Source organism: Halichoerus grypus, unplaced genomic scaffold (assembly GCF_964656455.1).
Source record: "Halichoerus grypus unplaced genomic scaffold, mHalGry1.hap1.1 HAP1_SCAFFOLD_115, whole genome shotgun sequence".
NCBI classification, from domain to species: Eukaryota; Metazoa; Chordata; class Mammalia; order Carnivora; family Phocidae; genus Halichoerus; species Halichoerus grypus.
This window is the reverse complement of record NW_027555042.1, coordinates 5,286-30,123: the sequence shown is the minus strand read 5'-3', so window position 1 is coordinate 30,123 and position 24,838 is coordinate 5,286. Positions and strand designations below refer to the sequence as shown.

Below are 24,838 nucleotides of genomic sequence, written 5' to 3'. Positions count from 1 at the left end.
AAACTTTTCCTTGGGCATTCAAGGGGTTCGTACCCCCAGGATGAGCTTTGAGTCCTCCAAACAGAGCTGGACTGGACTGACCACGTGACCAGCTCTGGAGGGAGGGCACAAGGAGTCCTGTTGTGATTCCCTAGGAGCAGAGAAGAGTTGGAGCTTTTGATCCTCTGCATTTACAGACAGCGAAAACTCCTTTAACTCCATGGGCCGAGATCCCAGGTGACTGTAGCCACTGAACTTGTCCTATTTAAATTACTCTTGCTCGTTCAGACAGACACAGCGACATTGCTAACATACCTCCACCGCAGTGCTTCTGAAATACGCCATTCAACATGGAAAAGAACCGGTGAAATTATTACATCGCCCTGCAACCCAGCATATGCTGTCCAGCATCTAAGAGCGATTGTATCTGGTAGGACTCTAATCTAAATGTGGGCAGTGAGAAATCCCCACCTCGAAGATCATATTCACAACGGAGTTGTTTCTTCAGAGGCTACACATTTTGATGTTCATGTGGATTAAGAAGGCAAGACCGAGAAGAGCGGAGATTTTCAAGTATGTTTTCCTACTGGGAATTACAAAATCCATCCCCTCATGACATGGGAAAAGTATTTAAAACACCGATGAAAGTAGATGGCAATTCATACATTGTTTTCTTTACTAATAATCCAGTTGGTCTCTTTGAACGGGTTGCTGTATGAGTTTGCTAGGACTGCCATAACAAAGTACCACAGACTGGGGGCTAAACAACAGAAATGTATTTTCCTACAGTTCTGGAGCCTGGAAATCCAAGATCAAGGTAGAGGTAGCTTTGGTTTCTTCTGGGGCTTTGCTCCTTGGCGTACAAATGGCTGCCTTCTTTCTCTGTGTATATGTCCCTGGTGTCCCTTTGTGGTCCAAATTTCCTTTTCGTATTGGGACATCAGTCAGATTGGATTAGGCTCACCCTAATTGTCTCCTTTTAGCTTAATCACTCTTTAAAAGGCCCTATCTTCAAATACATTCACATTCTGAGTTACCTGGGGTTAGCACATCAACATAAATTTTGGAGGAACGCAGTTTATCCCATAACAGTTGCATATGGCCTAAGAATTTCAAGTGTGAAATAGTTCTTTAAATGAAAGATGGTTTAATCAGAGGGAAATACTGCTTACTATTTACACAGATAGAGCTAGAGTTCGGTGGAAGGCGATGGAGTTTTCATTTGTTCTTAAACCATCTTGCGTCTTAGTCTTTATTTGGACAAGAGAAAAGTTGGGGCCACTTGTGGAGGATTTAAGTGGGGATTTGAATTACCTGGTGGGGATACAGCCATCTTTATTATTATATCACATTAGTCCCCATGAAGAAATCAGAAATAGGCTGGCTGCGTATTGAAATCTTACAATGTGGTAAAGAGCAGCATTTTGTAATTGTACGGTAGGGGCGATTTACTATCAAGTAATCTTATTTTTGCTCTTGCCCAGTATAAAACCAAAGGATGTTTTAAAAAGAAAGAAAAAGTTAGTGAAAGGCAGTTCTGAAAGGCTGTTGTAACCCTATACACGCAGGATGACCCAGAGCCGACATCTCCATGTGTGACATTGAGGGTCACAGGCTCACCCCGAGGATTAAGTGTCCCCAGCTGCAAAAGTGCTGGCTGAAGGCAAAGTAGACGTGGAGGGGGCTCTGGCGTAGGGAAGCCGTTGATGTTACCCACAGCGGAGACCTGCCACAGAGAAGAGAACTAAAGCCATTACCCAGAGTTTCCTGCCTTATTGTATCATGTCAGTGTTTTAACATCCTTTTAAATCTCTTTCCACCAAGTTTACACATGCATTAGTGTTGTCTGACTTTGTCACTGCTTTGTGGTTTGCAAAATACCAGAACAAGCTTGCTAGAGAATGCAAACCAAAGGAAAGGGTGTCAGTCGGGGGTCTTGGGGCTGGAGCTTGGATAGAGTGGAGAGATTTTAATGGCTTGCTCTGGGAAGTAGAGTGTTTTCGGCAGTACGAAGGCAGACTGTTTTTATGTGAGGCAGAAGACTTTTGCATCATATATGTTGTTTTGCTTTTGGATTTGAAATGCAGGTCTGGGAATTGGCGAGGTGGGAACTGGTAGACAAGTGTCTCTTGTTTTGGCTGCTTTTGACTGTATGAGGCTTTTGGTTCATTTGTTTAATTTTGTTTTTGTAAGAGCCTTATTTTTGGAAAGAATGTCTGCCCTGGGTATCTGGTGGGACATCAAGTATGTCTCAGAAAGCGGAATAGTCAGGTGCTCTTAGAAGTCATGGCGGGGGGAGAGTGGGCAGATAATGGAGGGTTAGCTAAGAAGACACTTGGCACCGGACTTTTGAATCTTGGGAGGACAGTTGGGGATTTCAGAGCTTTGAGGTGACAGTAGAGGAGACCAGATGACACCTGTGTCCTTGGTACGTGTCTAGTACCAGTGATGGGGCCTAACCCAAGCTCATGCTGTGCTTGGAGCTCACCTGTCTTTTTTACGCCCAGTCTCCCTTGGTTCAGCCCTGCCGAGTCTGGTTATCTGGCCTTCGTATGCAGTTTGGGAGTTGCCCCAAAGCCTTCCAAATGAATTCCTTTCTACTTGAGCTAGCAAAGTTCTTTTGCTGTGGCTTGTGGCCATACATTCCAGCAAATAACCTTTCTTTCTACACTCATCCTTCCACCGTTCCCGCCTCGATTTCCAAACTTGATTCTCTCATCTGAGCCTGGAAATCTTTCCCTTCCTGCCTTTTCAGGAATTTTCTCACTTTGGATGTCCTCCTTCCCATACCTTTCTGGCAGCAAAGATACACTAACCAACACCTCCCCACCAGCCCCTTCCTCTGACTTCTGCTGCAGGGCGCTCTTTTGACTCACCCTTGGCCCCTTTGGCTTCATTTCTCTGTCTTGGTTACTTCCTCCTCCCTGTTTACACCCCTGCCAGGGCCTCTTCTTCCTCGTTCATAAGCTTTCTTATTCATTAATCTCTGTAACACCTAAGACACCTGCTGCAAGTGTGAGGATTTTGGCTTAACTGCCGCTGTGCCCCAAGGATCGGTCCAGGCCTTGCTGCTCTTGTCTCTCTTCAAACACTATGTAAAAGTACCCATGCAGTCTCCCCAGGATGCCTCTTCATCCCAGGACCCAATCTCTCTCCTGTGTGTTTCGACATAGGTACCTTCCTTTCTACAAACATTGCTTGTTTCATTGTTACCCCCATCCCTCCAGACTGAAACCTTAGAAAATCCTCTGATCCTTTGCTGTCTAATACCCACCAAGTTCCATCCTCAACCTGTCGTAATTCTGCTCCTTCCTTTCCATCCCTCTAGTACTTCCTGCATTCAGATGATCTTCACCTGATATCAGGGTCATTTCAGAGATAATTTTCTTTCTTCTAATGACCTTTGCTCTCATCTTTCTCATACACATCCAGTAAAGATTAGTGATCAAAAATATAATGAGCATAATATGAATATTTAAAATTTGGTCCTCCTTCGGCTTGAGGTAAACATTGTCCTTTTTCAAGTTCTTATCATGTTGTTTTCAGCATGAATTACTTTAGTGAGATGCTGACCACTGAGCATCCAATGTGAATTGATTGTCTGTCTGATACGATTGACAAGGTGTAGTAGAGGGATTTTTTGGAAGATAAGGAGGTCAACATTTTGTACTATAAAGGACTTTGTCTTAGAGTCAATGACTAAGATATTCTCTTTATAATTATAAAGCAATTAGATTTTAGAACTGGGTAGAACCTTTAAAAATTATTTAGATCAACTCCTTCAACCAAAATGTAGAGAGGTGAAGTCATTGGTTGGAGACAGAGCTCAAGTCTAATTCCCCACCACTCAAATCCCAAATCTCACATTTCCTTTTCTTTTTTTTTTTTCAAATTGTGGTAAAAAACACATGACATGAAATCTACCCTTTTAATTCTTTTTAAGTTTGGTAGTTTTGTATTATTAACTAAATTCACATAGTTGAGCAAGAGATTGCTAGAAATTTTAATCTTGCAAATCTGAAACTCTACACCCAGGCAATAACCACCCATTCCTTTCACTCCTCAGCCCGTGGCAGCCACGGGTCCACTTTCTGTTTGTAGGAGTTGGACTGCTTTATTTTTTATTGTATTTTTCACCAACTTTAGAGATCTCATATAAGAGGCATCAGACAATATCTGGTGTGTGTGTGTGTGTGTGTGTGTGTATGACTGGCTTATTTTACATAGGATACTATCCTTAAGGTTCATCCATATTGTAGCGTGTGACCGAATTTCCTTCTCTTTTAAGAATAATGTTACATTTTCTTTACTCATTCATACCATATTCTCTGAGCCCATCCATCCATCCATTGGTGGACATTTGGATGGCTTTCTCTCGTGGGCTACTAAGAATAGTGCTCTATGAAACTCGAAGTGCAGGTACCCCTTTCAGATCCTGATTTCAGTTTTGGGCGATACATATTCAGAAGTGGGATTACCGGATCATATGGTATCTCTCTTTTTAATTTTTGGAGGAGCCTCCACACTGTTTTCCACAGCAGCTATGCTGTTTCACATTCCCACCCAACAGCGCTCCAATTTCTTCACATCCCTCCACAGCGCTGCCCGATACAGCGAAGTCTTTTGTGACAAGAAGGGTCAGCTGAGGCGGCAACCTTCGTAGTTGTCTTCTTTGAAGAAATTGCCACAGCTTTCTATCAACCACCACCCTGATCAGTCAGCAAATACTGAAGCAAGACCCTCCCATCAGCTGAAAGATTACAACGTGCTAAAAGCTCAGACGACGGTTAGCATTTATTAGCAAGAAAATATTTTTTAATTCAACATGGTTTAATTTTTATTTTTTTAGAGATAATGCTATTGTACACTTACTAGATGACAGTGTAGTGTAACAAACATAACTTTTGAGTGCACTGGGAAACCAGAAAAAAAATGACTTCCAGAAAAATATTAATTATTGAATTATTTGCTTTATGGTGGCATTTGCATTATTGTGGTGGCCTGGAACTAAATCTGCACGATCTCTGAGATCTGCCTGTACTAAATAAAGGGATATGAATTAATGCAGTAACACACACACACACACACACACTTTAGATTGTATAGACCCAAGTGCGCTGGTCCTTCTTCAAGTTATTGCCGTGCACTCCCCTGGCCTGCGCTCCCCCGCCCTCTGGTGGCTGTCATGTGTACCTGCAGCAAATCTTTGTCTTCCTTGAGGACAGCCACCCACTTGCACCCCCCTTCTTGCTCCAGGCAGTCCCAGAGCTGGGAAGAGCTTCCCCTGTTGTTAGCATCTGGGAGTCTCCCCCTGCTTTTTCCTCACTTTCTGGGCAACTCTCCTTTTGTGTGTATATGAGTTAGGTATATTATACAAATTGTGGGAGCATGGTTTCTTTCTTTCTTTCTTTAAAATTTTTTTACAATTTTGCAGCTTTCTTTACTGTTATATTATCCTCTGTTCCTGACATACCGACTCAGCGTGCCTTGTAATCGGCATGGTGGGGTGTGTGTGTGTGTGTTTGCTTGCCATCAAGGGAAAACCTTCGTTTTCACTGCATAAAATTTAGAAACGTCTAAAGAGCAAACAATATCTTAAAAGAAAAACATTTAAAAAAGTTAACAGGGGAGAAAAAATTGTAAACCTTAAACTACGATAAGTTAATTTATGAATTTAAAGCTAGTCTAATCAAAATATTATGAAGTTGGAATAGGGGATTTTTTTTCCAATTTTTTTAAATCAAAATTTATTCAGATATATATTAAATTACTCGTACAGACTTCTAATACATGCTCGTGAGTATCAAAATGGCATACAAAAATGCTCATGCCATAGAAAAATGTTATTTTAAATGTTTGTATCCATGCCAAATTTCAATAGTTGTTAAAGTAATTGTGGATCTTTAATTTAAATCAAAATACAATACTTAATATTATCTAATTCTAGAGGGTCTGGTGATGTGAAAACAATATATTGGTAAGAATTATAGGAAATGACACTTGACTGGAGAAATAGTATCTGAAAACTATAATGCTAAATCTACTTGAATAAAAGCAATTGTAATATCAATTAAATAGCAGTATCTAAACCAAAAAGAGATAAGTGAAAACTACTTTAAAGACAGAAAACACATGCAGGTGTTATGCCGTGGTTGTGGGCGTTCAGGACCGCGTTGCGGTGAGCTCAGTCAAACCTGCGGGTGTCCCTGGATGCGTGGGCCCTCGCAGCCTGGCTCTTCTCCTTCCTGGGGGTGCTGATGATCCAGGGGGCCCCCTGACACGTCTGGGCCTCCGTGGGCTGCCTGTGGGGGAGCAGGAGCAAAACGGCCACTTGGGAAAGGCGGGAAGTTGAACTCCGCTTTGGCCAACATTTGCCTGATGTGATCATTTTCTTTCCTTAGCTCCTTGACTTTTCGCTCGGTAAGCACAGCTGCCATCCAGCTCTCCTGGACTTTATTCGCATAGAAGAGGATGTCCTTTAGACAGTGCGAGGTGTTCTCCTCCAGTTCTCTGCGGGTGTCTTCGGCCATCTTCTTGTATAAGTTGCGAATCTGAGTTGCGGACTCGATGTTTCCACACGTGTAGGAAAGACTCTTCTCGATGTCTGAGCACTGCGCTTCCTTCTCCAATGATTTTCTCTCAAGTTCCCTGGTGTATTCTTGATATAATTGAGGCAGAATTTGAAGTTTCCGTTTCAACTGCTGAATCTCACTTTGAAGCTGTGAATTTTCCGTCTGCAAAGAGGCTTCCTTGGCTCGAAGATCTGTGATTTGTCCCATAAGCTCTTCATTGATTCGCTTTTCTTCCCACAGTTGTCTGGCTCGTTCCTCATTTTTCTCTTCAGCACTTTGAAGGGACACATTGGAATCAGCATCGTCAGTGACACCCTTCAGATCACCCTCTGACCGATGGATGGGCTGATTGTCATTTTCTGCTTCCCTCTTTTGCTTGACTTCCCAGTTGACGTGACCCAAGAGATCTCCAAGGACACAAGGCCAGGGGATGGCCTTCAGAAGGTTTTCACCCAGTGGTATTAACTGGCTGACTTTATCTTTCAGAGCCCGCTGCAGTCCTGCGTTCGACTGCTCTAGCCTTTCTTTCTCCTGCTCCGTTTCCTGGAGTCTCTGCTTCCATCTCGCGATTTCTTGGGCTAGCAGTTCTGGACTCTCTAGAATGTCAGTGTTTCCATTCAAATCCTCCATTATTTTCTTCCAAAGTTGTTTTCCATTCTTCTCTGACGTTCTTAAGATGGGTCTATCACCAGTCACTTGGGAAAGTTTAGGAGGCTGGGTCTTCTGCTCCATTTTCAGAAAGTCAATGGTGTTCTGAAGTGCCAGCCTACAGCGGTTAGTACTTACTGCTGAGAAGCATAAGGTTTGTAATGTGGGAAGACTGGCCTCCACCCCGGGCAGCCCTAGGGCATCATCAGCTTGTGTCATTGGTCCCATATTCCCACTACCTTTTCCACAGACTTTAGCGTGGGCCAAACACCTTTTGCCGAGCACCTTCACACTTCTCCGAATGTGTCGTTTCTTCGCTGTCAAAACCAGTATTACAATATATGCCAGGATCTCCCAGGGAAACTCATGGAGAACTGAAACATGTCTCCAGCTTTCAGAAATCACCAGCAGGGCACCCCACAGGGGCTCTAGGACCAACTGCAAAGTGGATCTGATGGCAGGCAGTAGGCCCTCCATGGCTGTGTAGGGCTCCACAGCTCTGCCTCCAAGGGCCAGTGTTCTATGGGTCTCAACTGAAGGCTCAGAACCCTGGGGGGGGGGGTGCTCTGTCTCTAAGGTAAACATGTGCCTGGCAACCAGAGCAGATCAGTTGGGGTGGGGAAGGGGGAGGCCAGCCAGCTTCTAGAAGACAGTTTCCCCCTAACTTTGCCCTCAAATAGAAAGTGATCTCACTTCACTGAGTTCCCCCCACAACCTTTATTGAGATACAATTCACATACCATACAATTCATCCATATTAAGTGTACAAGTCCACGAATTTTTAGCATATATAAAGAATTATATAACCATCACAATAAGCTTATTTTAGAACAGTCCCATTACTGTAAAAAAAAGACCTTGCCAAACCTGTCATTTCTATCCCCTTTGCCCCCTTAGGCTGTCAGAAGGAAATCTAAAAATTTCTGGGCTTGACAAGTACCCTTAGGGCAAACCTTTCTTCCCAGTTGATGGACCTATCCACGTAAGCAGTTTCTCTGTCATATTGGCTTAGCAATTCCTCCCTGTCTTGATAAGCTCTCTCATGTTTTAAAGACTTAAAAAAAGATTACTTTTTCAGGTTCTTTCACGTGTTTGCAAGTGGAGCGTGTCTCTGAGTGCTCAGGTGCACAGAAAGTCTCCCCTGGGTGCCTTATTTGCCCCACAGCTTGGATTTGAGATTTAGGATTCATCTCCCAGATGAATAGGCATCACTGAGCAGGGCTGGGTCCTGGAACAGGCCTGGCGGTTTGCCATGAGCTTGTGGTACTCAGTTCTGCTGCTTTTGTATGTGAAGCCACCTTCACTGGAAATGCCTTCCAGTTTGCTGATGGTATCAGATTTTTATGGCCCACGGAAGTCACGGAAATTTCTCCTCTGACTGGTATAATTGCTGAAGACGCTGGCTGGCCATTCCCCAGAGAAAGAGGTCTGATGATTGAGGTGTCCTGTTTTAGAAATGGAATGTTGGGTTTGCATCTTCTGATAGGCTGACTCTTCCAAACTTGGGAATATTTACTCTATTTCCCAAAATAAACACCATCCATACCAGTTCCCCAAAAAACTATAATAGAGAAGCATAGGTTCAAAGATCTTTCTGTTCAAAAGACCTCTTAAGACGTACACACAAGACACTATAGAATTGAACTCATAGAGGTCCTCTTCTTATCTTATTGCCCTGGATAAGACAGTCATAACATCTAGACTTAGTGTCTTCATTGGTTAGTTTTATGTATACGGTTCTTCTTTAAGGTGAGCAAGTGGGGTTTGTCTGTCTTTTTCACTGCTGGTCCCCCACAGAGCCTAGCACAGAGCCTGTACAACTGTACTAAGGTTCACGATTCAAAAAGGAACCATGTGAATAATGAATCCAAGAATTCAGACCACAGATTTGGAACAAAGCGTATGAGTTTCAGAGAAGTAGACATTTTAGAAGAAAACTGTGCTTTTAACCCTAGATGCATTGTGAAACCATGTTTCTTTCCAAGGTCTTAGAGAAAAAGAAAGCCCTGAGTGTATTCCACTGCAAATGAGCAGGAAACAGCGTGAGTACTTAATGTGCTCAAAGTGACCACCTCTGTTCGAGAGCTAGCCAGGGATTCTTGAGAGCAGCCGATTTTCCTCATGAAAACTATGGGATTATGGGCAAAATAACAAAATGGGGGTCATGAGAATCCTGAGAACGACCGATGGTAGCACAGATCTGGGTTCACATCTCTGCTGTGTCCCTGTGGACTCATCCTATTTTTTCCAGCCTTTCCTTCCGCCTCTGTGGGATGGATGTCTTAGATTTATTGTAAGATGATGGGGCACTTCAGCACCATGCGTGGCATATGGGACAAGTTCCATGTATGTTGGGTTTTGTTCATTTCTCTTCCATGATTTGAAAAAATAACCACGAGAATACTTCTCTGGTTTTTTTAAGGATTGGAAAAAAAAAAAAAAAAAAAAAAACCACATAAAATAGGTAAGCTATTTTACCATAAGTTGATGTTGATCGTAAGACCAACTAGATTGGAAAAAAAAAATCTTCAACTAAAAAGGGCTTGTTGTTTTTCTGCAAGCACAGCCATATGCAAGAAATAGGGGCCAGAATCAAATTAGAAGAAAATGGTGGGAGGGATTCATTCACACACAGTCTCTATAACTTATTTAAAGTAAACTTCTAAGACAGTGCTTCTCAAACTTGACTTTGTATCATGGGAGGCCTTGTTAAAACACGGATTGTTGTCAACTCCCTCCATCCCCCCACCCCTGCCATTTCTGACTCTACAGTATAGGGTGGGTCCTAGGAATTTTCATTTCAAATAAGATGAGAGTAATATTCTAATGCTGGTCCTGGGACCACACTTTGAGAACCATTGCCATGGAGGTGATTCTCAACCTTGGTTGTACCTTGAGATCACCTGGGGAGCTTTACAAAATACCGATGCCTGGGCTCAACCCAAACATCAGTTGAGAAGTTCTGATTTCACTGGTTCTGGGTGGAGTCTGGATGTCAGGAGTTTTAAAAGCTTTTAATGTGCAAAATGTTAAAAATAATTTCCCTGTCCGTTCTGGTATATTTTAGAAAAGAATCATTCAATTATTCATTCATTCAATAAATATCAGTCGAGTATCTACTATAACCTGAGCTCTGTGCGAGGTGCTAGGGATATGGATATAAATCGGACGGACAGAGGAAGACTGCCACATTGATAACTCATGAGGTGACTGGCATACAATGAACATATTTACAGAGAGCTGTTAAGAGCTGTAAGTGGGGGCACCTGGGTGGCTCAGTTGGTTAAGCAACTGCCTTCGGCTCCCATCATGATCCGGGGTCCTGGGATCAAGCCCCATGTTGGGGCTTCTCCCTCTGCCTTTGTTCTCTCTCTCTGTCAAATAAATAAATAAAATCTTAAAAAAAAAAAAAAGCTATAGGTGGAGGGCAATGAGGTTTAAGTGAGCAAAGACTTCATTAAGGAACTCTGAACTTAGTTTTGAAGAATGAGCTTTTTTTATGGGCAGAGACTGAGGGGAAGAAGATTTTGGGGAGAGGTCTGGGACTGGGAGTGGACACAGGATGTGTTCACAGGTGTTCTCAGGGAGCTGGAGCCTGGTTAGGTGGTATGCAAGGAGCTGGGAGAAGTTGTCTAGAATCAGGGAAGTGTTTCAAGATTCTGGGAGAAGAGTGATACAACTGGGTTTGATCACTGGCTACATCGAGAGAAGGGAGACCTACCTGAGAAATGTTCTTTAGATAGAAAAATCTCTATCATTTTTTAAAGATTTTATTTATTTATTTATTTATTTATTTATTTATTTATTTATTTTAGATTGAGAGAGAGAGCACGTGGGGAGGAGGAGGGAGAGGGACAAGCTCAGATGCAGGGCTCGATCCCAGACTGAGATCATGATCTGAGCTGAAACCAAGAGTCGGATGCTGAACCCACCGAGCCACCCAGGCTGTGGAAACAGGTTTTTCACCTGCCCCCTTCTGCTCCTCCCCTGAAACCCCGCCCTAGGAGGCCAAAGGCCATATCCGGTGTCCTGCACTGCCACCTGCAGGTAAAGTCCTGAATCACCGCCGGAATTTTATGCTGAGCTTTGGAGAAAGCAACATGTCACCAGAATACGCCTGGGCGGCCATCAGGCTGCCCTCAAGCTGGGCCAGCAGGTAACTATTCTGTTCCTTACATTTCAGACTGGCTGACTTTTCAAGGATCATTCTTCATGAATATTAAAAGGTACTTTTTTCTTCTCTGTTTTTACATCTCTGAAGTCCAAGCATGTCTTGGAATTAATCGTCAGTTTAATCCACAGACTGTTTTCCCCACTGTGATACACAAAGGAGCATCTTACAATTGATATCATCTTATACTTGGAGAAATATGGCAATATTTATTTTGCGTACATCAGAGGCGCGGCCTGATGGATAAGGCATGACTTTTGGAACGTGAAAGATCTACTGTCACCTTGAATCTCTAATACCCCTTCTTTCTTATATTCTGGATCTCCATTATTTACTAGTTACTTGATTTTTGGCAAGTTAATTATCTGAGTCTCAATTTCTTCATGCTGTGTATCTTCATCCTATGTATCTTCTATGGTTTTGTCAGAGTTAAGTGATACTCTATATAAAGTCCTTGAATGGCTCCCACCTAGCCTATGAAAGCACTCAGTAATTAAGTCTTAAGCAGAAGCCACTATCTTTGCCCACTGTAATTCAAAACCTCCCATCACCAAACTGTGTTTTCCTTTGTGCCCTTAAAACTAGGCAGCTCGGCTTCTGCTTTATTTTGATGAACCTGGAAGTGCAGAGCCCAGCCTTCTAAGTAAAGCTTTTCCAGTGCTTAAGGCAGTCGAACCTAAATGAAACCGAAAAATGACAAGGAAAACAGGTAATGCTATCTATCGCTGCCCGCTGGATTCCGTTTGTAGCTCTCCCTAGCAATCACAGGATAAAAGAAAGCCCCGTGTTGAAGGGCAGGGCGTAAGCAGCTGGGTCTTGAAGCCTCAGTTAGCTCTGCAGGGAGGCAGCTCTGAGGAGCACCCCGATGGGCAGAGAGCTTATAAAGATGTCTTGGAGCAGGCTTTCATGTTTGCCAAGCGGCTGCCCCTTCAGCCCCCTAATATCCCTTCTTTCTTAAATGATATGAAATTGTACAGTCCAAGTTCTTAGCACAAGTCCCAAGGAGAGGGAAGCAGCAAGAAAAGGGGAAGAAATCAAAGCTTTTCATGGTGCCCGCCCTGTACTCTCTCTTCTTGGTAAAACCATTGCATTTCTGGGGGTTGCGTTGGGAGGAGGAGCTGAAGGGGGAGAAATGGAGATTTTTTTTAAAGGTTGATTTGTTTGTTTTAGAGAGACAGAGCGAGAGAGTGCAAGAGAGAACAAGCAGGGAGAGAGGCAGAGGGAGAGAACCTCAAGCAGACTCCCTGCTGAGCTCAGAGCCTGACATGGGGCTTGATTCCAGGGTCATGAGCTGAAACCAAGAGCCAAACACTTAACTGACTGAACCACCCAGGAACCCCTAGATGGGAATCTTGAAATACTCCTCCTGCCTGGGTCCCCCTCCCGCTGTCCCTCTGTCCCTATTCCTAGCCATTGTTCAGTTTTATCTTCACCGCTCTCCTACATAGCTTGTAAGCTCAGTTGATACCTTGGGGTCCCTGATGGATTAAGAATCTTGCAGGGATGTGATAAAGTTTGAATCCAGGTTGATGTGACATCCACCTGTGGGTTTTGTTTTGTTTTTTCCTGGAGAGCGCCCCGCCTCACCACATTGCCGACCCCAAGTAGAAACCACCCCCAGGACCATGAGCTCATGACCTGAGCCAAACCAAGAGCCCATTGCTCGACCAACTCTACCCTTCCCCCCAAGGCGCCCCTGTACGGGGATTTTGTGCAGGTGTCAGCACCCCTAAATCCTGTGTTATTCAAGGGACAACTGTATATGTACACACGTACGTACAGAAGTCTGTGGACACACATACACACACGCGCCCAGGGCAAAAGGCCACAGTTAGGCACAGCTGAGGCTTTTTACCAGACTTACAGCAGAAAATCAGACCCAAACCAAATTGCTCTGAGCCTTCTTTTTTCACGGACTCTGTAAGATCCTGGAAAATAGCCTCAGAGATTTCTGTAGTAAAGATGAGCAGAGTGGCAGATCTTTGGAATAAGATGTGCTGAGATCTGGGGCCGCTTGCGCAGCATGGGTGGGGGACCGGAGGGGCTGTGCTCCTGGATATGGAGATGCCTGATGCTCCCGGATACGGAGATGCCCGATGCTCCCAGATACAGAGATGCCCGGTGCTCCCAGATATGGAGATGCTCAATGCTCCCAGATACGGAGATGCTCAATGCTCCCAGATACGGAGATGCTCAATGCTCCCAGATACGGAGATGCCCGGTGCTCGCAGATATGGACATGCCTGGTGCTCCCTGATAGGGAGATGCCTGATGCTCCCGGATATGGAGATGCCTGATGATCCCAGATACGGAGATGCCCGGTGCTCCGAGATATGGAGATGCCCGGTGCTCCCTGATATGGAGATGCCTGGTGCTCCCAGATATGGAGATGCTCGATGCTCCCAGATACAGAGATGCCCCGTGCTCTCCGATATGGAGATGCCCAGTGCTCCCAGATATGGAGATGCTCGGTGTTCCCAGATACGGAGATGCTCGGTGTTCCCAGATACGGAGATGCCCGGTGCTCCCAGATACGGAGATGCCCGATGCTCCCAGGTACAGAGATGCCCGGTGCTCCCAGGTACAGAGATGCCTGGTGCTCCCAGGTACGGAGATGCCCGGTGCTCCCCGATATGGAGATGCCCGGTGCTCCCCAAATGGAGATGCCTGGTGCTCCCAGATATGGAGATGCCTGGTGCTCCCAGATATGGAGATGCTCAATGCTCCCAGACACGGAGATGCTTGGTGCTCCCAGATACGGAGATGCCCGGTGCTCCCGGTATGGAGATGCCTGCTGCTCCCAGATATGGAAATGCTCGATGCTCCCAGATACTGAGATGCTTAGTGCTCCCAGATATGGAGATGCCCGGTGCTCCCCGATATGGAGATGCCCAGTGCTCCCAGATAAGGAGATGCCCGGTGCTCCCAGATATGGAGATGCTCAATGCTTCCAGATATGGACATGCCTGGTGCTCACAGATATGGAGATGCTCGATGCTCCCAGATACTGAGATGCTTAGTGCTCCCAGATACGGAGATGCCCGGTACTCCCCGATATGGAGATGCTCGGTCATCCCCAATATGGAGATGCCCGGTGCTCCCAGATATGGAGATGTTCGGTGCTCCCAGATACGGAGATGTCTGCTGCTCCCAGATATGGAGATGCCTGGTGCTCCCAGATACGGAGATGTTCGATGCTCCCAGATACGGAGATGCCCGGTGCTCCCTGATATGGAGATGCACGCGGCTCCCCGATATGGAGATGCCCGGCCGTGTTGAGTGGGGCAGTGGCTCTGTGCTTCAAAGCCTGGGACTTCCAGGAGCAGAGGCATAGCTCACTCCGGGAGCCCCAGCGGGAGGTGGACACCGCTCCGCTTCTACTCTCCTAGCCCCAGCGGGAGACTGCGTCATCCCCTCTTTGACAAATGGGGACTCCAAAAGTGGTACCTGAGTCACAGAACGTTGGCATAGAAACATAACAAAGCACTTAAGGAGCACTATGGCCAGAGGGAGGAAGACTAGGGAAAACGTCAAGAACGCAAGTAAACAATGAATTTCAGATAAAGACTTAAATTAAAGATAGATTCAGGACTTAAATGATCTACTCAGCAAATTTACTGGAAAGCTACCAGAACTTCATCTCTAGCCCCTGACTTGAACTAAAGCCTCTCACTGGCCTGGGTCACTTCTGATGCCCCAGGAAGTGCAGAGGCCCGTGTCCATGGGCTCAAAGTTCTCAAAAATTTGGAAAACAAAGTTACTTTATTTAACTTATTTATTTTTAAGATTTCATTTACTTATCTGACAGAGACAGAGAAAGAGTAGCAGGCAGAAGGAGAGGGAGAAGCAGACTCCCCACTGAGCAGAGAGCCGGAGGTGGGCCTCAATCCCAGGACCCTGGGATCATGACCTGAACGAAGGCAGATGCCCAAAGGACTGAGCCACCCAGGTGCCCCAAAACAAAATTATTTTAAGCACCAACAGCTAAGACCGCTGTCTCTTCTCCCCTAGAGCAATAGGTTTTCCTTGTGGGCCCAGGACTGAGAGATCCCGGGACATGGGACTTTCAGTGCTAATATCGGCCAACTCCAGGGCAAACTGGGATGAGTCAGTTATCCCACTTTCCATTCTTCCCTTCCTACATCTCTGTCATCAGATGGCACTGGAAAAAATACAGAGCCTATGGGATCTGGCAGAGGGGAGATTGAATAAGGGATGCATTTAGTTTTGGCCTGGTGGGGTAGATGCCTGTGGTTGGCGATCATTTTGCGTTAAGTTATGGATAAGTGTTGCAGTGTAGATCAGCGTCCAGGGTGCTAGCACTGACCCACTCAGCATTCTCTGACCCATCACAGCGCCCCACTCAGCATTCTCTCACCAAGACACAGAACCTCAGCTCACGCCACATTATGACCATGCCCTACTGCGCCCGGCACCTGGAGAACAGGTGTAGTGGGGGAGAACAAGGTTTGGAGAGTACAGGGCCAGAAATCAATGTGTGGAAAGCCTTCCAATGATCAAATATATACAATTGATGATAGAAGATGGAATTCTCATTGGTATTTAGTCAAAATGGAAGTTCTCCCCTCTCAAGAATCAACTCCAGAATGCAGTGTTATACCAATACAAAGGCATCATGGATTTTTTCTTTTTGGGAATTGAGTGAAGTGTTGTTTTTCAGATTTCCTATTTGAAAGGTTTTATAATGAATGTGTTGGTGTCTGAATTCATATGTGTGATACATCCCAATTATCAAGAACAAAACAATTTTTGATCAAGTCTACTAAAGGAAAGGCTAACTTTTCTTGTTATTTCCTCTATGGAAAATATACAATTGCAATTATATAGTGAGGTGATCAAAGAATATGAAGCCAAAAAATGTAGGAAAATAAAAACACTACTACAGACATATATTAAGCGGTCATTTCATAAAAAATATTATGCCATCTTTCTGGATTAGGGGCATAGTTGAGATATTTGTCAACATATTAAATTTTTTTTTCTGTTGTGATTTCTTTTCACACTTTGGACAAATACTCACTTTTGTATCAAATTTTGTGTTTATGTTTGCATTTTTCATAAAAGGTCTTTTAATAAATAAACTTACATGAATTTATTCCTCAGCCCTGGATCTTTCTCTGAAAGAAATGTATAAAAATCCTACAAGAACAGATAGGAGTCTATATGCATTTAAAGTGGTGGGGTCCTCAGGCAATGTGGAATCCTACAAAGCATTAAAAAAAAGATAAGCAAATTTCACTCTATAAATAGCATGGTAAAAGATGACTTCAGTAAAGTCAATAGAAAATTATAAATTTTAAAAAATATGTTTGCAACCCAGATAGCACAGAGTCTTATCATCTAAACTGTATAAGGAGATCTTAAAACCAACAAGACGAGAATGCACAAACCATTTGAGAAAAAATAACCTAAGATGTGAAGAGGCAGCATTTCTTTTAAGCACATGTATTAGGCCAGAAAGCACATTGTAGCAGTTAATTTAGCTTTAATATTATACAGACCCAGAGGTCTGATAACAATTAAGTTAGAGAATGGGAGCATAATAACAGAAGAACCCATTCACATGGGAACATGAAACACATCTAAATAACTCATGGGCCAAAGAATCCATCATGGAAATTAAGCAATTCTTGAGAATTGGACAATAGTAAGAATACCTCATATCAAAATTTGTGGGCGGGGCGGGGGGGCTCCTGGGTGGTTCAGTTGGTTAACCCTCTGACTCTTGGTTTTGGCTCGGGTCATGATCTCAGGATCCTGGGAAAAGTTGTGGGAATGTCCCTAAAGCTAGAGCCTTAAATCTTTATATTGGGAAAGAAGGTTAAATGAACTAAGTGTCCATCTCCAAGAAAATTCTTAATAAGGATACGGTACCCGAAGAGGTCAGAAGGAAGAAAAAATACATAAGCACAAGTTAATAAAATAGAACACAAAGAAAATCACTCAAAAAAAAGGAAAATGCTTCCTTTGCTTTAATTAATAAAATGGAAAATTCTGATGTGGTTGAGCAAGAAAAGAAAGAAAAGGCATTAATAAATATTAGGAACTAAAAGGGTCACGATTAGAGATACAGTGTAGATAATGGTAAGAGGAAATCATGAATGAATTTACACCAACTAATTAAAAACAGAGATATATGGATCATTTTCTAGAAATTATTTAGTTCTGATTATATTTATCTAATTTTCTAATTGCACAAGTAACTTAACAGAAATTGTATTTCAAGAAGAACCAGAAACCAGAATTGATGTTTAACCATTACAATATTTTTTTAGAATCAGTAAATGACAGTCTATTTCCTGAATTGACTCGGGTCAGATATCTTAGGAGCTAATTTTTGCAAAAATGAAGAAATACATTATCCGCATTTATACATCATATTTCAGAAAGTAGAAGAAATGAAGTGAGCCTCCTTAACTCCCTTTCTGAAGTTAATAATGACTTTGACACCAGACTGAAAAAGAAGAGCACAAAATGTATTATGCAATCTCTCTCATGAAAGTAAACTCAAAAATCCTGAATAAATATTAGCAAACAGAAGTTACCACTTGATTATTTTTAAAACCATTATGAACAAGGTTGATTTATCATGAGACTTCCTGGATGATTTAAGACGAGAAAAAACGATAAATGCAATTCATCACACAAACTAATTTAAAGGATAAGAAGTTTCTAAAGTACCCAAATGGACATAAAACAAGAATTTATTAAAATCCAGTATCCATCTAAGATTTGCATATACACATATGCACACACAAAGCATAGAAAGCTAAACCTTAACTTATAAATATTATCTCATTCAACACTACAAACTACTTTATATTTAATAGTGAAATGTAGAGCCATTATTTTGCAAGTCAGGAACAAGGCAAAGATGAGTCCAGTGCAGTAGGAAAAGGTAGAAACAGCTCTAAAAAATGATGAGCTAGTTTCTATGGAGGAAAAACAGATTTTATTGAATGATGCAGAGTAAAGGATTAAGCAAGCTCTTGGATTGGAAGACATGCTTTCATAAAGATGCCAATTATTTTCAAATTAGTATATAAATTTCATGCAATTCTAATCAAAACCCAATCGGTTTTTGGTAGAACTCAAAATGCTCATTCTACAATGTATATGGGAAGCATAAGGCAAAAAAGAACCCCTGAAAACAAACAAACAAAAAAAACCCCACATAATTCTGAATTAGAACAAGGTAGAGAGACTCACCCTACCAGATATTCATATTTATTATAAAGTAATACCAATTAAGAGAGTGTGTATCAGTGCATGGTAGAAAAAAAGCAAGTTCAGGAAAGATAATGTACCTGACACTATTTATGTCAAGCGCCAAACATACAAAAATAATATGATTTATGCACATGGAAGAAAATGTACAATGAAAACATAAAAATATTAATAAAAGTGTCAGTTATCGTGGCTCAGTCAGTTAAGATTCTGCCTTCAGTTCAAATAATGATCTCAGGATCCTGGGATCAATGGAGCCCTGTGTTGGGCTCCCTGCTCAGCGGCGAGTCTGCTTCTCTCTCTCCCTTTGCCTCTCCCCCCGCTTGTGTGTGCTCGCACTCTCTCTCTCTCTCTCAAATGGATAAATAAAATCTTTTTAAAAAAAGAAAGTGTCAATTTTCAAATTTCAGATTTGTAGTTCCTTTAAATGGGAAGAGAGAGGTACAAACCCACAGAGGCTATAGCTACAATTGTAATGTTTTATTTAAAAAAAAAATTTCTAAAGCAGAGATTCCCAATTTTCTTGGTTCATAGCACCTTTATTATCTCCATTCTTTTGTGATGCTACCCAAGCTGAAAGAAATGTCTAAAGGTTCCCTTTATTAAGTAGAGTCCAAAAATTTTGATAGTAATGGTTGTGAGGTGTCCAATGTCCCCATGTGTCCCTTGAAAACTAAAAACATACGATGGCATTCCTATGAGTTCCCTGTGGCACACAGTTTGGGAACCACAGATTTTTAAAACAGATCTTGAAAATAATCTAAATTCAACCAAGCTAGTTGATAGATCCAAGAAAGTTTGTTGTATTTTTTCTCTACTTTGATGAATTGGGCTGAGTGCTTTGCCCAAGTCATTCCATTTTGTCCTCACAAAGGATCCTGTGTTCTCTTTCTGTGTGAGAGGAAACAGAGGTTTAATAAGTTGGAGAAAATTCGCTGTCACACACTTGTAAGTGCTGAGGCCTAGACTGAAGCCAGTCCTCTCTGATTGAAGGCCACCGGGTCATGCGTTAATGGGACAGACCACTACTGAACATGTGTTTCAGGTACTAAACCCTGTCAGCCAAGGGAGAGTGGACGTAGCCATTGTCCTTGCACATGTGGTGGGAGACGAACAGGGAAGGAGTGTTAAGCACCGGGGAAAACGTGTGCTCAACCCAGTAGTGAGCAGTCAGAAGTCAGGAGGGGTTTGGGGTTGAGTTTGTGCTGAGGCTTGCAAGATAAATACACATTTGTTTATGGGGATCCACCAAAGTACAAAGACAGAGAGATAAGGAACCCTGTGGTCCTCTTAAAAAGCAATGGGTTATGCCCCAATGGCCAGGGCAAATATTAAATTATTTGTAAGGACTGCACCGTGCTCTTACCCCCCTCCCTTGGCACCCAAAGTGTTAGTGACTTTGACTACTCAGAGTCCAATTCCATTTTATTTCTATCATATCTTCCCATTCCTCCCAAACCAACAATAAAAGCTTTACACTAAAGATACATCTTTTACATGTCGAGTGACAGCTTACTCATTTCTGTATTTCCTAAGACCTCAGCCTATGTCCTGAATATGTTCTAAAGGAAATAGTAATTTTGAATATGTTTTTGAAATCTGGATTGTTTGGGCTCACAAGTATTAAGCTGAAGGAAAAAGGAAAGGCTCAGTGCGTTTTCATATATGCTCTAGCTGTCCTATGAATCCCCTGGGTCTTAGGAATTTACAGAAAGGTACAAGAGTCCCTGCCATCTTGATGTAAACTTCTAATGTTCCAATTGCAAAAGCAAGTGAATGTTCTGAGCAGTCCTGGCTTCAGAGGTCCCTGGGAAATAGAATTCCATTTACACAGCAAGGCTCTGGGTCAAAAATCTGCCTGGGTTAAGTGGTGACTTTCTCTCCTTTGAAATTCATTTGAGTTCTGTTTCCTGCCTGTGTAGTTCTCCCCTTCTTGTGATGACAAACCTTGGCTTACCTTTAGTCTGGGTTTTCTAGGTCTCAATACCAAACTTTAAACTGCTTGTTTTGGGGTGCCTGGGTGACTCAGTCGTTAAGCGTCTGCCTTTGGCTCAGGTCATGATCCCAGGGTCCTGGGATTGAGCCCCGCATCGGACTCCCTGCTCGGCGGGAAGCCTGCTTCTCCCTCTCCCTCTCCCCCTCCTGGTGTTCCCTCTCTCGCTGTGTCTCTCTCTGTCAAATAAATAAAATCTTTAAAAAAAAATAAAATAAACTGCTTGTTTCTCCTTTTGCTCATACTGGTTCCATCCCACCCAGCAATCATCTATTTCCCTTGTGAGTTCAGAAGGTCTCTGAAAGACGAGGCATGTGTGGGTCACACCACCGCATTGGGGATGCCCGTGTTCATACATCCACGTGGATCATAGAAAAACGGGCTCATGGCACTATGTTCTTTAGGATCACTAAGCGCAGCCTACACACAGCAGACCGATACGGGTGAACAGCCAAGCCTTATGGGATCTGAAACAAAAACAAAAAACAAAAAAACAAAACACAAAAATTCTTCTGGGATCTGGATGAAGGAGACAAAAATTTACTTGTGAGATAAAAATTATCAAAATCTTTGATTTTTGTATTTCGGGGGGGGGTTGCCATCAGCCCGGAAACTGCTTTTTCCATGACTTGGTGCAGCACAGATTGGCACAGAAAGAGATCCAGGAGAACACAAAGCAAAAAGATGCTTTTCCAGAGTGACAAGTACCTGCATCACACATCCTGCAAGTTTTACTCTAGAAGACAGAAGCTCCTGCAGGAGGGGCAGTTCAGCGCAGACAGCGAGAGCTGTGGAAATGGAGTGCAGCGATCTCTGTACCAATATATACAACTTCTGTTGCATTTGTAGAGACCCCTCTCTTTCTGCCACAGTTTAGTGTCAACAGTCCCGATTAAGTGCAGGAGCACTCCAAAGACGGCGGTACGGGACGTGGAATATGTGGGGCCCAAGTTAGGAATCATCAGAGCAAAACAGTGAAAGAAGGAGAGCGACAGATTCCAAGCTGAGATAACCCTCCTTCCCACGGAGGGGTGGTGGCAACTTCTCAGTGAAGGAGGTACATGGCTCTGGGACCCTACCGTCCGGTCCGTAGAATTGGTGCCTGGATCCTGCTGCTGTAAATTAATAGTTTGTTCAACCATTCTGTCCTTACCACATCCTGATTTACTCTTTAAAAAAAAAAAAGATTTATTTATTTGAGAGAGAGAGAGCACGCGCACAAACAGGGGAGCGGGGCAGAGGGAGAAGGAGAAGCACGCTCCCAACTGAGCAAGGAGCCCCACGCGGGGGGCTCGATCCCAGGACCCTGGGATCATGACCTGAGCCGAAGGCAGATGCTTAACCGTCTGAGCCACCCAGGCACCCCTTAAATATGTGTTCATTTTTTTTTTAAAGATTTTATTTTGAAGTGATCTCTACACCCAGCGTGGGGCTCGAACTCACAACCCTGAGATCAAGAGTTGCACGCTCTACCGAAGTAATTTAATAAGCATGTAATTGGAACTTCAGCAGAAATTAAGAATAGAGTCAACATCACACTCTAAAAATATAGACCAGGCAGCAGGCGATATCGTTGTGAGAACAAAATGGAAAAAAAAAAAAAAAAAGATTCAGTAGTGGCGCGGCCAGGATGAATTGCACAAGATTTATCACTAATGGAATTGTGGGAATGCCTGCCCAATATTGCCAGGCCTCCTAATTGTCCAAGAGCTGCCAGTAACCCAGATTTTGACTTGAATTCAGTAGCTTTTTGACATGTCGACGTGAGTGTAATGAGGCCAACATTTTTTTGGCCAAATTAACATATATGTGTACAGGTGAATCCAAAGACCCCTAGTTTGTGGGACCTGCTGTGTGTGGAGCCGACTTATCATTATATTCTAGATGCTGGTGCCTGAGCCAGCAAAGGCTACTTACCGAGTCTATTAGTGAGAAATACTTTACCGTTTCTGCAAGTCTGTTTTTCCATCTGTTTTCCGTCTTTTGTCAATAGGACACCCTTGTGAGTCTCAAGCATTTTGGGGAATTGGCCACTATGGTCGCCGTGGGTTACATCGAGAATGCCAAATATCTTAATTTAAAATATGTTATACAGCAATATAGTATACTTACATGGAATACTGAAGTTGCCTGAGCTCAGGAATGCCAAAAGTGTTCCTTTCTATTGCAAACTCTAATTGGTGTTCATATGGTCTGCCTGACATGCAGTGAAGAGAACAGATCTCAGTTGGGAAGAACACAATGATTGTTTGCATCACAGCATTGCTAGATGGAAATCCTCTTCCAGATATGGGCCATATCTGTCTTGATCCTCACCTGAACATTTTCCAATGAGATCCTAAGTGCCCTGCAAGCTGAAAACACAAACATGAAATCTCACGTTAAAAGCTGATTATCTGTATAGTGATGGGGGAGAGAATTAAGCTCTCCATTCGTAAATATTTGAATGCATGCTGCATGTCTGGCACTTACATAGGCAATGGGGATTCAGAAGTGAATAAAACAAGCAAAAATCCCTTCCCTCATGTAGTTTAATTATATGGCTAAGGGGTGAGGGGAGACTCAAGAAAGAAACAGCTAAAATAGAGACACCATAGAGTGTATTACAAAATGTTAAGTGCAATGGGAAAAGGGGGGATTTAGGGACTCTCTGTGTGTATGGGGGGTAGATCACAATTAACCAGGATCAAAAATTAGCAGTTGGAATATTTAAAACATTCCATTTAGAAATGGAACGGGCATGCATACGCCCTGACCCCCCCATCCTCCAATGGTATTACATGGCATTTCCACCACTTAATGCACTTGCATAACCTTCCAGTATCTGGAGTCACTCGAGGTATCCCTCTCCATCCCCACCATAAATTAACATGTACAATATCTGGTCATTGTTTAGAAGGTCCAACGAGGCCCATGCATTCTAACTAATTAATTAAAATTAGTTCTAAAAAACTCGGAGATTAAATTCTGACTTCGTAGATGCCCAGTTATGCACCTGAGGGGTTGTAGTCTTTCTAGACTAGCACAATCAGGGAGAGTGTCCCAGGGCTAGCCTGACCACTCAGTGGACCACACATGGCTTTATGCTGAGGCGTGACGGAGACACAGGTAATGAAACCCAAAAAGAAAACTCAAATCCCTGAGTGGAGAAGAATTTGAGACAATTTCTCAAATAAAAGGGCATAGAACAAGGGAAGCTGTTCTCTCCAAACAGAACAGATAGAATGAAAAACGAGGGAAGGTGTCCCCCACACTGATTCACGTTTAGGACCTGTTTACAGAATTCATTTAATTTGAATAAAATGTGATCAACACGTTATGGTTACTTTCTTAGGGCAGCCTTTGGCCTCACTCAAATAGTCCAAGTACAGAATAGTACAGAGAGTCTCCAAGAAATCTTCGGCACCTAAAAATAGCCTTCTAAATCAAGGTCATGCGGTGCTTGGGTGGCTAAGTCGGTTAAGCATCTGCTTTCAACTCATGTCATGATCTCAGGGTCCTGGCATCGAGCCCCACATTGGGGCTCCCTACTAAGTGAGGAGTCTGCTTCTCCCTCTCCCTCTACCTCTGCTCCTCGCCGCTGCTCATGCTCTCCCTTTCAAATAAATAAAATCTTAAAAAAAATCAAGGTCATAGTGAGGATTCTAAGAATGAAGAAAATTATCTTTTCAAAAGCAAAGTGTGAATCCCAAAAGGTGAATGTGATTTTTGTACCTGGAATGAGGCAGAACGTTTCTTATAATGGGCTTCTCTGTGATTCAGTGTTTTGGGTTCATGATTAACTTAGTAAAATATGTATAAATTAAAATGTCCAGAATAATTCTATGCACCCTGGATGGCAATGATCAGAATTTAGTTGAAAACCGTTTTCATCTCCAATTTCTGGCTCGTAGTCAAGCGGTATATACTTATTAGTAAGTCTGTCCCTTTAATCAGTTACATGCCTCACAGTCTCATTTGATCTCTATGATGATCTTTCAATATAAATGAACTCATGAGCTTCTGAAAGGAAAATGATTCTCCTGACCCAAATGACAATCCCATAGAATTGTTATTTATTTATTAAAAAAATTGCTGAGACCACAGGCCGGGTCAGCTGATCCCCATTTTAGAACTGTGTGGACAGAAGTTTCTTTTTCTTTTTTTTTTTTTTTGCCTGATGCCATTGTCCCAAAAGCAAAGCTGCAGACAGTGGTACATACATGATAAATCTCCAACAAAATAAGA

The 24,838-nt window shown here is 43.0% G+C and overlaps 1 long non-coding RNA gene across 1 annotated transcript; it reads right to left on the bottom strand.

Annotated features, from left to right (window-relative positions):
• Positions 1-19,129: 19,129 nt before the first annotated feature.
• Positions 19,130-22,961, bottom strand: LOC144380723 (uncharacterized). The gene is made up of 2 exons (XR_013444931.1): positions 22,724-22,961; positions 19,130-19,509 (listed from the first exon to the last, which is right to left on the bottom strand). It is a non-coding gene; the product is annotated as an uncharacterized LOC144380723 (long non-coding RNA).
• Positions 22,962-24,838: the final 1,877 nt, after the last annotated feature.